General features: G+C 42.5%; 1 protein-coding gene across 1 annotated transcript in view; it reads left to right on the forward strand.

Moving 5' to 3' along the window:
* Window positions 1-11,495: 11,495 nt before the first annotated feature.
* The window catches only part of LOC140063936 (protein kinase C and casein kinase substrate in neurons protein 1-like), a 56,950-nt gene continuing 53,803 nt past the window's right edge, over window positions 11,496-14,642 (forward strand). Inside the window, exon 1 of the mRNA XM_072110230.1 lies at window positions 11,496-11,651. The gene's annotated coding sequence lies outside the window, so the exon portion shown is untranslated. The remainder of the gene's footprint in view (window positions 11,652-14,642) is intronic.

Here is a 14,642-nt window from a genome sequence, read left to right on the forward strand (position 1 = left end):
GACACCATTTAAAGGGATCCTGTCACCAGGAGACCCATTTTAGCACTCCTACATTCCCCACAGAGTATAGTACATATACTGGCAAAGAGTTTTTGTAAAAAAATAGTTTTACAGAAAAAAGTTAGACGTACCAGTAGCAAATTGTACGGTACCTGCAGGACCATGGACAGCAGGGGGAGAACCGTGAGCGGAGGGGGGATTGGTGGCTGCTGGCGGCAGTCTGATGTTGGCCGGCGGTGGCGGGAGCACAATGCAGGTTCCGGGAGCGGAGAGAGGTGGAAAGCGGAGGTCGGTACTGTATGTGGGGGGTGGGTTGGAGTCGGCCAAAGGGTGGGCGGGAGCTTGATGCCGGCATGTGCAACGTGTGATTGTGGGATACTGTATGGTGCTGTAACCCTATGGGAGATGTGTGGGATACTGTATGGTGCTGTAAACCTATGGGAGATGTGTGGGATACTGTATGGTGCTGTAACCCTATGGGAGATATGTGGGATACTGTATGGGGCTGTAACCCTATGGAAGGCTGTGTGGAATACTGTATGGGGCTGTAACCCTGTATAAAACTGTTTTGTGGTGAATACCATACTGTTCAGGTTGTTAATAAATATTAATTTGATGGTTAAAACAAAAATCGATATTTTTTTCCAATATAAGACATACCCCGAAAGTAAGACATAGTGGGACTTTTGAGGGTAAAAAGAATATAAGACACTGGGGGTCATTTACTAAGGGCCCGATTCGCGTTTTCCCGACGTGTTACCCGAATATTGCCACTTTGCACCGATTTTCCCTGAATTGCCCCAGGATTTTGCCGCACACGATCGGATTGTGGTGCATCGGCGTTGGCATGCACGCAACGGAAATCGGGGGACGTGGCCGAACGAAAACCCGACGGATTCGGAAAACCCGCCGCATTTAAAAAAAAAGTGTTGCGGGACTCGCGCTTACCTTCACTCGGTAAAGTAAATCTGCCCCAATGTGTTACTTTCGGGGAAACACGGTAGTACCTTTCAATGCCATGTGCTCTGTGACTAAGCACTTGTCACCTGGGAGTGGTTGGTTTTTTATGCATTTTTCATTTTTGTAGGAGGTTATGGGCATGGGTTAAGGTGTTATTTTTCACATTTTCATTAAAGAAAATGCTAAATCATGCTATTAAGGGATCTGCTCAGGTTTCAAGTCACTTTGAGAGACCTAAATAATACTAAAACCCCATTATACAAACTACACCCCTCAACTTATGTATAGCAACTTTTATGAAGTTTGTCAACCATTTAATTCTTTTACAGGGGTTAAAACAAAATTGTGTGCAATTCTGAAATATACATTTTTTGGCTAAATGAATGTGTTTTTTAGAAAATGTACACATCCTCTGTGGATAAAATACCAAAACGCTCCACAAAGGTTGATACCCTATTTCTACAGAGTACAATGATACCCCATATGTGGTGGTAACCTGCTGTATGGGCACACGCCAGGGCATTAATCACTTTTTATTGGCTATACTGTACAATCTTTTTTTTTTTTTTTGGTAATTTGGAAAAATAAGGGCTTATTTTTAACTTTAAGAAATAACGTTAATACTTTTTGGTTGACAGAGCTGGTTTAGGGCTTATTTTTTACATGCTAAGCTGTCCTTTTTACTGGCACCATTTTTATGGAAAATCTACATTTTTGGAAAGTTTTTGGGGTTTTGTTTTTACGGCGCTCACCGAGCAGGTCCAATAATGTTACTTATTTATTGTACAGATTGTTACAGATGCGGTGATACCAAATATGTGGGTTTTTTTCTGCTAGTAGGCAACACCCGGCTTCCAGAGAGAATTGCGCAGCCCCTGAGCACTGGCAGACCGCGGGGGGTTCAAATCACCACATCATGTGTGGCCATGGTGTGTAAAGGGTTAAAAGGGTGTTAGCAGCGAGTGTCGGGTGTAATATACAGCTGACACCCGCGGCTTTTGGCACCGGCTCCTTCGGCAGCCGGTGGCAGAAGTGGGACGTAGTACTATGTCACGATGCAGCAAGTCCTTGGGGATAGGGGATAAGTAATTCACTTGTCAGTTACCTTGTGCTTGACTAATGGGGAAAATGGTTAGTCCACACTGGAAGATCCTTCCTGCTTTTGATGTGATGGCAAATACAGTGCCTTACAAAAGTATTCGGCCCCCTTGATCTTTTCTACCTTTTACCTTTTTTCTGTTGCTTTTACGCCAAAAATATAATTTGGAATTGTGTCCAAAAAGTTCTATTTTGGTTTAATCTGACCAGGGCACCTTCTTTCACATGTTTGGTGTCTCCCAAGTGGCTTGTGGCAAACTTTAAAAAAAACTTTTTATGGATATCTTTCAGAAATTGCTTCTTCTTGTCACTCTTAGATTTGTGCAGTGTATGACTGATTCTTCTCCTATGGACAGGCTCTCCCACTTCAGCTGTAGATCTCTGCAGTTTATCCAGAGTGATCATAGGCCTCTTGGCTGTGTCTCTGATTAGTCTTCTTGTTTAAGACAAAAGTTTAGAGGGAAGGACGGTTCTTGGTAGGTTTGCAGTGAGTGGTCTGATACTAATTCTACTTCAATATTATCCCTTGCACAGTGCTCCTTGGGATCTTTAAAGTTTGTGAAATCTCTTCCTCTCTGACGATCCTGGACATTGAATAGCCAGAGACCAGGGCTCATATCTCGGGAACGGTGGGGGCTAGGAGCAAAATTCAAAGTGCCACTGAATCGATACACAAGCCCCTACAGCATGGGAGAGTCTGTCTATGTGGAGTCTGAGTCTAAAAACAGTAGGATGTGGGGAGTTTATACATAACCCACATGTGTAGATACACCAAAATACGCAGCAAAGGGAACAATTTCTGCATAACATTACATTGAGGTCTAAACAGATATTTTATTGTACTCACTTAATATTTAAGCAGTGTAAATTACTTCTTTGGACGTTGGGAGGTTCTCAATATTGATGGCTGTCAACATTTTATAAAATGTATGGATCAAAGCATTAACCTGTTGACACCTTTAGGGGTTGTAAGTACTAGGGTGCCATGAAGTCTAAATATGGCCATGAGTATAAGAAAGGGTTTTGTATAAATCCCATCCACTACGCTGCTAGAGTAAAATGCAACAGTTTATGCTTCTGCTAAATTTTCTGCCACAACTTTTGCCCTTCCAAGTCTAAGGTCTTACTGCTTGCAAAAGTATTTTATACCAGGAGGATGAGAACGAAATTTTTATGTAATTTTATCATCGATAAGCAATGCTATATTTACGCCTATGCACTGGGGCTTGTAATATAACAGCTGCCTACAGCTGTCTGTCTCTCTGGTTTATACAACAGGAAAATGATTTTATAAAATTGCATACAAACAGAACTGGGCTTATACTTAGACCTCTGAGAATTGCAACTCAGACATTACATAAGCTGAATTAGTGTTTATGTGTATAGCTAAGTGGTTGCCTATTGATTTCTAGAACAGAATGAATGATGTATATTATATTACAGTGGTTGCACATAACATTTCAAAGTATTGTGTCTGTGATGAAAATATCCATTATGGCTGCAGCACTACCAAAGCAAATTAGAAGATAATGGGACACATTTACTAAGGTGCTTGTGCCAGTTTTCTGTTTGACTTTGCATGTTCTTTTATGTGCTAACTGCTTGCACATGTATTTAAGAAGTTTACGTGCTACATGTGTTGCATGCAACCCTTTTGTTTACCGGCTGCACTATTCTTCACATGATAGTGAAGCCACATTTGGACTGCGCCCCACGTTTTTCATGCAGAGTCTGACAGAAGTGTGTAGCACGCCCCATGTTACATGTCCAACAACAACAAAAAGTTGCCGCACACTACACTACACAGGCAAACTGCATATAGTACAGACTGCATTGTTTTTAGTAAATGTGCCCCAATGTCTATAGCTATAGGTTGAAATGCACTCCCAAAATGTAATTAATGTTTATACCAATTTCATTCTACTTTAGTTAATAATGCACAAGTATAATTATCTGCAACAACCCTGCTGATGCATAGGATAGGTAGGTTGTTGCGAATAGCGCCCTCTCCATGTTAGGAGCTGCCTAGGGAGACTGCTAACCTCTCTAGGTGTCTCCAAAAGTGGGAAACTTTGTAATTGCAACTGGAACCACTGCCTGGGAGAGCAAGTATTAACATATCTTTTGTCTGTAACCAATGATATGATGTGTATTTACTGTAAAGCAAGCTGGAAGCTGATTGGAAAGTGCTGCCACCTCACTAGGGAAGTATAAAAAGGGGGACCAGAGGGCTGTCCTACAGCCTGGCAGGTCTCCAGCAGGTGGTGTGTGCAAGAAAAATAGAGGGAGAGGCTAATTCAGTGTTTCTCCCTGCTTAAAGGAAACCTACCACTTGAAGTGGCATGTTTCCGATGGCAATTCCGGCACCAGCTCACCCTGAGCTGGTGCTCGGTATTGCCATCGGAAACCTGCCACTTCAAGTGGTAGGTTTCCTTTAAGTGTCTGTAGTGCCTGTAGGATGATTCCCAGGGTGATGGATGGTGAAACCCGTGGTGGTAAGCAGCCGTATCCAGGGATCAGACGGAGGGAACGTTGTTCAAATAAACTTATAGTTCTTGCTCTGGGTGCTAGGCAGTAGGCCTGATGCACTAGATTAATTGCTGTGGCAGCACTGACATGTGCAGCTCACTCAGGCTTGACAGAGTGCTGAGACTCACCCAGCAAGGGCTTATATACCCCCGTCAGGTGGTAGCACCTCTCCAATCACCTTCCAGCTTGCATAACAGATACATCATTGGATAATTACATATACCAATTAACTGTTGCCTTGCCAGGTAGTAACTACAGCTGCAATTGCACTTAATTCATATTCAAGAAACTTCCTAGAGAGGTGATCAATCTCCCTAATGTCTCCGGACCTGGAGAGGGGCGTTATTTGTAGATATTCAATACCAAAGTTTTGGGTTAAATAAGGTGTCAAAAAATACAGAGACTGGGTTAGTGCAGAGTCTTTCGTGATCTGGGGTGTTGAAATGATTAATAAGAACATACTCTGCAGTCCAGAGTATTAGGGGTTATGTCCGCATATTTGTTGATCTCGGAATGTAGAAGGGTTAATACATGTATTGTTAGTGTTCTAGGACAATAATAATGATAATAGTGATAATAGTGATAATATGAATAATAATGATTTTTTTTTTAAATATAAGGCCAACAAATTCTGCAGAGTACAAATCGTCATATGGGAGTGAGGTTTTAGTATCTGGTGTCTAGTGAGTTTCCACATTTACTCTTCTCTGCTGATTTATTAAAAAATAGTACATTGAATGGCTATTATTGTGGCCATGTGCATTTAAAGGGCTTCCTCGTTTTGTTTCTCTACTTGTTGTCAGTGAATGAAAACATGGTTCATCCTGAGATTTAGCATCCTTCTGGCTGTAATCCTGGTCACACAATAAAAATACCTAAGCAAATTGAATGGCAGACATGAATTTTCAAGTTTCACGTCAGGCAGCAAAAAGGCTAGAATCAGCCCTGCATCTTTCTCAATACAACAATATGTTGTTACTGTAGATGTTACCCGATTCAGGTACAATCCAGAACCTATAATTTATAGTGTAGGAATATAGTGGCGGCCTCTACCATTACACAGTCTTTAGGTCTAATATAAGCTAATCATTTGTTAATGGTTATTTGCCTAAGTATATGATACTTTACAATTTTATTTCAATACTTAATGGTTTACCTAGCATGTTATAATAATTTTAGAATGAAATGAGTGGTTTGGTGGCCTTGTACTTATATATGACATATTTTGAAAACCAAGAAGATGGGTTGCAGTGTTTTTTATTTTCTGATTATAGATTTTGTCTTCTATCTTGCGTGACGTCTATGACTATGGAGGCTGCCATTTTGACTTAGCACTAGAGACAGCATTTAGTGTTAAAAGGAACCCGTCACCAGGCACTCTTTTATAGACTCCCCCCATGTCCCCACAGACAATAAACAGCATATCCCCAAATAGGTTTTTATAAAAGTTTTACCATTATTTAGTTTAAACAATAAACTAGATTAAGTTTACCTGGCTCTCTGCAGTATTGTCACCCCACCCCAAACCTGGAAAATTGTCATTATCCAGCACTTAAAAAAAAAACACCCCCCAGTCACTCATTGCCACCTCTTCTTCTTCCTCTTCTCACTGGCCACAGCAACCGAATCTCGCACTATACAATAGGTAGAAGAGGAGGGGGCAAGGAATGACTAGGGATTTTTTTGCATAGTAAACCATGCCCTTTACCCTGCCCCTTATCTAACCCCTCTAGTATTCCCACACAGCATAATACCTACATTAATGGCCCTTACACCGTACTATGCCCCCATTTCTGTGGCCCCATTCCCCATCCTCCTCTGTGTGCCTACTTCCTCAGTGTGCTCCCTCCCTCTTATTGTGGTCTTTTTCTCTGTTGCCTCTTATATGGCCCCCTCTCTGTTCCTTCTTCCATTGTGCCCTTCTCTGCTTCACCTCTAATTATTTCTTTTCTTTTGTTGCATGAAAATAAACTGTAGTTACTAATCTTGTTCCCCCGAAGCAGTCCTGCTTCCTCCTACACACTTCTGTGTGCAGCAGAGCCAGGTTGGCGCTGGGTGATGACATCAATGTGCCAGCCAGGCTTTGCTGTATACAGACACAACAGAGACTTGTTGATGATGCAGAGCTGACGGCTCTCTGTATCACCATGATGATACACTAACTCCTCCGGACACCAATCGATTTTATGTCCTAAGACATACCTCCCGCTGGGATCCAGGATGGTTTGGAGGTACGCTAGAGGCAGCAAAACATCATCTATTGCTAGTAGTGATGTAAAAATCCCATACTACAAAATCACTGAATTTGCTCATGTACAATCTACAAAGCATCCAGATTAATCTATCAATCCAGAAACTACACAGATGCCTCCAGTCTGTACCAATTACTGCACTGGTCCATCATCTTCTGAATGCAGTTTAAACCTATCTCCTTCATCCACAAAGCTCTCCAGAGTGCTGGACCGCCCTAAGGGTACAAATAGATGGTGCAGTTATGATACGGTGAATTGCATCAATTAGAGGATTGGGGCGCTTATTATTAATGAAATTAGTATTTACTGACAGTTTCAGGTTAACAGGACATAAAACTATCACTAAACAACAATTTTGTTATGAATAATCATCACAACTGCATCACGTCCATGTCATGGCCGCACCATCTATTAGCACTATTATACAGTGAGTTATACAGTGAATACAGTCAAGTATTATAAAATGGCACCAATAAAAACTACACAAAAAATCCCTCTCACAACTCTGATGTCAATATAAAAAAACGTAATTGATCTTGAAAAGGAAAGAGAAAGACAAAATGCCAAAACATATTTGATTAACTAAGCTTATTTTCACCCTTAGGCCAAGACATATTTGATTAACTAAGTTTATTTTCACCCTTAGGACACAGCCCAATTTTTAAAATCTGCCTGTGACAAGTTTTGCAGTTATAACTTTGGAACGCTTTATCTTCAGACAGTTTATCTTCAGACAGTTTTCAGACAGTTTTTTCATGACATGTTGCACTTCACATTATTGCTATATTTTAGTTGAAATATATTGCTCTTATTTGTAAAAAAATGGAAATCTGGTGAAAATTTTAAAAATGTTCCTAGTTGCTCCACAAGGGGAAGGGTTGGAGTGCATGGACACTATCCTGTCCATCCTCAAGCTAGCTGCCTCCTCCTAAGCCACCTGGCTGTTTTGATGGTTTGGGAAAAGATTGTTTAGCCCTCCTCCTACTCCCCCAGCCCCTGTGGCAGCTAGGCTGCTTGTTGCATCATGTACACTCACCAGCCACTTTATTAGGTACACCTGTCCAACTGCTCGTTAACACTTAATTTCTAATCAGCCAATCACATGGCGGCAACTCAGTGCATTTAGGCATGTAGACATGGTCAAGACAATCTCCTGCAGTTCAAACCGAGCATCAGTATGGGGAAAAAAGGTGATTTGAGTGCCTTTGAACGTGGCATGGTTGTTGGTGCCAGAAGGGCTGGTCTGAGTATTTCAGAAACTGCTGATCTACTGGGATTTTCATGCACAACCATCTCTAGGGTTTACAGAGAATGGTCCGAAAAAGAAAAAACATCCAGTGAGCGGCAGTTCTGTGGGCGGAAATGCCTTGTTCATGCCAGAGGTCAGAGGAGAATGGGCAGACTGGTTCGAGCTGATAGAAAGGCAAAAGTAACTCAAATCACCACCCGTTACAACCAAGGTAGGAAGAAGAGCATCTCTGAATGCACAGTACGTCGAACTTTGAGGCAGATGGGCTACAGCAGCAGAAGACCACACCGGGTGCCACTCCTTTCAGCTAAGAACAGGAAACTGAGGCTACAATTTACACAAGCTCATCGAAATTGGACAGTAGAAGATTGGAAAAACGTTGACTGGTCTGATGAGCCTTGATTTCTGCTGCGACATTCGGATGGTAGGGTCAGAATTTGGCGTCAACAACATAAAAGCATGGATCCATCCTGCCTTGTATCAACAGTTCAGGCTGGTGGTGTCATGGTGTGGGAAATATTTTCTTGGCACTCTTTGGGCCCCTTGGTACCAATTGAGCATCGTTGCAACGCCACAGCCTACCTGAGTATTGTTGCTGACCATGTCCATCCCTTTATGACCACAATGTACCCAACATCTGATGGCTACTTTCAGCAGGATAATGCGCAATGTCATAAAGCTGGAATCATCTCAGACTGGTTTCTTGAACATGACTATGAGTTCACTGTACTCAAATGGCCTCCACAGTCACCAGATCTCAATCCAATAGAGCATCTTTGGGATGTGGTGGAACGGGAGATTCGTATCATGGATGTGCAGCCGACAAATCTGTGGCAACTGTGTGATGCCATCATGTCAATATGGACCAAAATCTCTGAGGAATGCTTATTGAATCTATGCCACGAAGAATTGAAGCAGTTCTGAAGGCAAAAGGGGGTCCAACCCGTTACTAGCATGGCGTACCTAATAAAGTGGCCGGTGAGTGTATATCCCCATACATTTATACATTACTCTCTTCCAGTGTCTCCTCTGATTCACACAGTCAATGGACCTCTGCCACAGTTGTTGGACTCTGGGTGCACACTAATAGGAGTCACTCACCGCCATGCTATTGCCGCTTGCAGTTTTTCTGATTTTAGGCATTGCAGGTGGCACTTGCAGGTTTCTTTGCCTTCAAGAACCACTAATCGCTGGCAAAGTCCCATTTGGGCCTCATTCCACTTGCTCTAGCTGAAGGTGGTCTCATAGAAAGTAGAGTAGATATCCTAGGTGTTCCAGCAGTGGATGTACATATCCCTGACACTCCCCATCTTCGGCCAGCAGTGGTCGTGGCCACTATAACAGGAAATGGCACTAGAGAAGGCATTCTGGTGACACTTTTCTTTTGATCCCTAGCACACCACAAGTTCTTTTGCCACCAGATTAACCTTCTGATGAGCATGGTCATGTGGTTAGCACACAGGGTGGAAGCTGATTCTTCAGATGCCACCCCAGCGACCCACTATGGGCTGCCTGTGTAGGTTGATAGCAAATTTTTAATTTGTTGATATTTGGTCTTTACTCTTCCCCTCAGCAGTTGACGGTTGATAAAGAAAAACATTTTGAAAAAGGGGGGACAAAAAACCCAAAAGCAGCTAGGATATTTGTTATTTGGCTTCAGGCTTTGCTGTACCTTCTAGTGTTCTAGTGCACCTCATTACTCTGCATCCACCATGTTTCCATTTATTGGGTTGTAACAGCAGTTCTTATTTTGTGAATTTATGCCTGCCAATAGATTGCTTGACCTCTTTTGAGATCTGACTTCATTGTCGCAGTCATCTTTTGGTTTGTACATGGAACAATCCAAAGGGAGTGTTTTGGTTGGTGGATGGAGGGAATCATGTTTCTGCTGCTTGGAACACTACACCTTTGTATATAACCCAACTGTGATATTGGGGTTTGTCTGCGGCTGCTACCAGAATATGTTTAGTGTGGTATCCTTCATATTCAAATTGTGGGGTTTGTGTCACTTCACAAAAGCTTTTTTACTCCATTGTCCTATATCATTTGCACTGTTTCACTCTTCTTGGCCCAAGTGTACATATGCACGTCCGAGGTAATTGATACCCACCATAATAGGCCAACATTGTCTTATCCGAGATTTGAACCACCCGGAAGCACAGCGGCATGTTAGGATTTCCAATAACTGTCTGTGCAACATCCCCCACCAGGGCCTAGCCTTTTCTTGGGGCCTGGATGCAGCCGGGGCCCAGAATACCGGAGTGGCTGGTGGTTGCGGCCTAGGCACGTTAGTGTCACACATGGGGACCGGAGGGCTGTCCTACAGCCTGGAAGGTCTCCAGTGGGTGGTGTGTGTAAGAAATTAGATGAGGGTGAGGCTGATGTGTACTGGTTCTCCCTGGGGCAACCCCTTAGTGTCTGTAATATGAGTCCCTGGATGATAGATGGGGCCACCCTTGATGGTAACAGCCGTAGCAGGGACCAGACGGAGACAACATTGTGCAAAAATTACTTACAGTTCTTTATTCGCAGGCAATGTGCCAAACGATTCCATACAGATGGTCGGATTACTAGGAGTGATCTTGGAGAGTGAAACTCAGGAGTTAGGTCACCAGCCTGGTTGCAGATGCAGGCTGGGATGTAGCTGTGTCCAATGCTGGAAGCTGCACCTTTAGTCCTGGTTGTTCTGTGTGAGCTCACTAGAGGTGTGAGGCACACTCTGTCTCTGGTCACTCAGTGTCGAGTTACTATGCTCCTCTGTCAGGAGCTGGGTTACAAGAGCTGTTCATGAAGTAAGAGCTCTGCACCAAGAGAGTTGCTCCTCTGTCAGGAGCTCGGTTCCAAGAGAGACCTCTCTGGGTGAGAGGTGGTGGTAAAGAGCCCTTGTCATTTCTAGTCCAGTGGTTTTGTTACTACCTCTGGTCAGGTGGTGGCTCACTCTCCAATCACACTCCACTGGATAATAATAGCAAATACAATTAACCCTTGCCTATCCAGGCAGTATCTACCGCTGCTAATTACCTCTTGGTGTACTGAATGGTACAAGAGGCTTATTCTAGGACATGGCCCCTGCTGAGGCGGAGTTTTGGCATGCAAGGTGTTAACATCTAACAGTCAAAGTTCCTCATTTACTACTATAACCCCCACAATTATTTATTCCATACAGATGTTTGTGTCTTATACCTCAGCACTGGGTTTTTACACCATGCCGGTAGTATGACCAGTATCTTCTCATTAAGTATTACCCAGTTCCAGACAATCCATTATAACAACATTAAACATTAACAAAAAGCAGTGTACTATTACACTCTGTACCCACTCTCCCATTGCATCTCTGTCAACAAGAAGAAACAGAAACGCTGGTTTTACTGCACATTTCCAGCAGCTCCAGCTTCTTCCGAAATTCTCTCCCCATCTGACACTGTCTAATGTTACCCCTCCTACTCTCTTCCACGCCTCCTCCTTTCCTGGCCATCTCTAACCCCAGCAAGCTGGCAGTGATCTCTAAGTCATCATCTGCAAAGCAAAGTCAGGGAGAGGGACTGCAGGCAGACACTCCTCTGGTAAGTTAGCTCGGCTTTTATACTACACCTTCCGTTATCTAGATTTGACCTCTTTTTAGAGTTTATGGTTATTTCTGAGGCAAATCAGGAGAAGAATTCTTATAAGGTTCTGGATAACTTGGAGATTGCTATGGAAATCATCTGGGAAAAAGACAAAGCAGACATGGAGAACTGTACTTGAAGGATTATAGCAGCACTAGCAGTGAGCAAGTTGGAGACGGTCCCTTTTTTTGCACCAAGAAATACCATATAGAAACCTGTGTTCTATAACAACTGCTTATTTATATCTGTATGCCAAAAGCTGTACTCCCCATAAATCACTCAATAAGTGTGTGCTGCAGAGCTTACATTCTAGTATAGTTCAGATGTGTGCAGATAGAAGAGGGAGTAAATTATTGTTAACTGTTTATTGATATAAAAACTCATTATATGTTTCAAAGGAGTTAAAGGAAACCTACCACTTGAAGTGGCAGGTTTCCGATGGAAATACCGGGCACCAGCTCAGGGTGAGCTGGTGCCGGAGCTTATTTTAGTTAGTGTTTTAAACCGCGGTATCGCGGTTTAAAACACTTTTTAAACGTTGTAGCCGGCGCAGGCAGGTACGCGCTCGGCGCTTACCGTGCACGCGGCTACATAGGAAGTGAATGAGAGCCGCGTGCACGGTAAGCGCCGAGCGCGTACCTGCCTGCGCCGGCTACAACGTTTAAAAAGTGTTTTAAACCGCGATACCGCGGTTTAAAACACTAACTTAAATAAGCTCCGGCACCAGCTCACCCTGAGCTGGTGCCCGATATTGCCATCGGAAACCTGCCACTACAAGTGGTAGGTTTCCTTTAAGGGGTATTAAAGGGGTTATAGTGATAGAAGTTGAGAAGAAAAGAGTTGTAATGTGATTTTGTAATGTTGCTCTTATTTATATACTCTTCATGCAGATCTTTCCTAGTTTTATATAAGAAAGTATAATCATTCCTGAAAGTTTACAAATGGTTTACACAATAGTAGTATTGTCAAATTGTGCGTTTAATATACTCTGTTCATACTCTGCAACCTGGAAGTTTTCTCATACATTGCAGGCTGCTCCTTCCTGTTAAGAGTGAAATCTGTCAGAGAGCTGGACTGACGTCAAGTTTTATCTTCATTCTCCTAAGAACTCACAAACTCTTATTTTAACTAAATCCCTCAATAAGAATTCTGCTTAGATGAGACTTTGTAAGCAGAACGGAGATAAGAGCTACAGACCAAGCAGTCAGACCATTTCTCATAGTATACAGGGCATAACAGATGGCAGCCTCCAATGTATGAGAAAACATTCAGGGTGCAAAGAAAGAAAGGCTAAATTTATTACATTTGTGAAAATGTTTTCTTAGCCTGAACAATGTCCATCCTTACCACAGGCCATAAATAAGTGAGTGTCCAACTCTCAACAGAGCTAAAAATCAGATATTTGAGGGTGCCTAGGTATTTATGTGACTCCTTCACTCTTTACACTTCTTCCTATGTCAGACTGCCAGCATAGACAATGAAGAAGACCTCTACATGTATGATGTTCATAGCATGTCCTATGCAAAGGTCACCAATTTTTCCATTTTGTCAAACCCCTTTAAGCTCTTGTGCTGTTGCATACCACAACTAATCCAATTTTAAAGTTTTGAAAAAGGAAAAATGTAATATATTGTCATAAGCGACACAACATTTTCTTTTATCCACAACCCCTATAATGTTGATCACAGTCCAACAGCTTGTGATATGAAGTAATCACAGTGAGACATATGTGAGCCGCAATAGGTTTAAAACTTAAGATCAAGGGCGTCTGCTTATTTGCTCCAGGGTGCTGTAACCAGTGATTGTCTGTTTTATATACATACCTAAAGAGTTAACTTGTTTTCACCCTCTGTAAAGTAGGCCTTTTATGCCCCGGGGCTCTTGGCTGATATTAAGTGGGAATTCCATGTGAGTTGTCCAGTCGCAGAGTTAGCATTTAGTCTATGTACAGTAGTCAGACAAAGGACTGTATTCTCCTGAGTCCGAAAGAGAAAAAAGTGTCTGGGAGGCATGAAAAAATTACATAAATAGGGCGTATCTCTTGATTTTTCAAACATCCTCCATGTAAACTTACAGTAGCATTATACCAATCTTCACCAATCCTTACCAGCAAAATTTGCTGGAATAAAATGCTAAAATAAATGAATACACCTGAGGGGGAATGTGCCAAGAGCTGGTGTATTGTATGTGTGCCAGTCTTGAGCATCTCCCAGCTGGAGTGCATCATACCGGATATATGAAGGGGCTCCGGCCTCTTAGTCTATCCTGCACACAATCCATTCCATGGATCAATCCTATTCTCCAGATCACTTTGAATCCAGTCCTGCCTTCCATAGAATCAATCTATAACCTGCGCCAGGAACCTATTGTTCTCTACCCACACCATTTCCCTCCCTGCCCACTTGACGTGAAGGTGGCATGGGGAGGAAAATAGTCGCCATTCCTGGCATTGCAGCAGGATTTGTTACTTTTTATGGCTTGTACACCACCAAACCACTGTATAAGCCTTGATAAATTGTGTTTTAAGTCTGCACCATTTTGAAGCCGTGTCAATTGAATTACATTTTTTTACTTACATTCATAGACTACAAATCATTACATACATTTGGCCTCATTTATGAAATCTGTCTAATAGCAAGTCTGTCCTTGTTGTCTATATAAACCAATAAGAACTCAAATTTAAAAAATTGACCCAAATATTTTACTTTATAATGAACCACAAAAGTGGTATGGTTTAGACCAGTGGTTCTCAACCTTTCTAATCCTGTGACACCGCAATACAGTTCCTCATGCTGTGGTGACCCCAAACCATGCAACTCGCAGTAAAAACACAGTAAAATTGCGGCTCTGATGGCTTTAGGCGACCCCCGGTTTTGGTTGTTCGACCCCCGCTGGGGTCCCGACCCACAGGTTGAGAACCACTGGTTTAGACAAATCCAGCTTAAGAGT

The sequence above is a fragment of the Engystomops pustulosus genome, chromosome 6 (genome assembly GCF_040894005.1).
Source record: "Engystomops pustulosus chromosome 6, aEngPut4.maternal, whole genome shotgun sequence".
In the NCBI taxonomy this organism is placed as follows: Eukaryota; Metazoa; Chordata; class Amphibia; order Anura; family Leptodactylidae; genus Engystomops; species Engystomops pustulosus.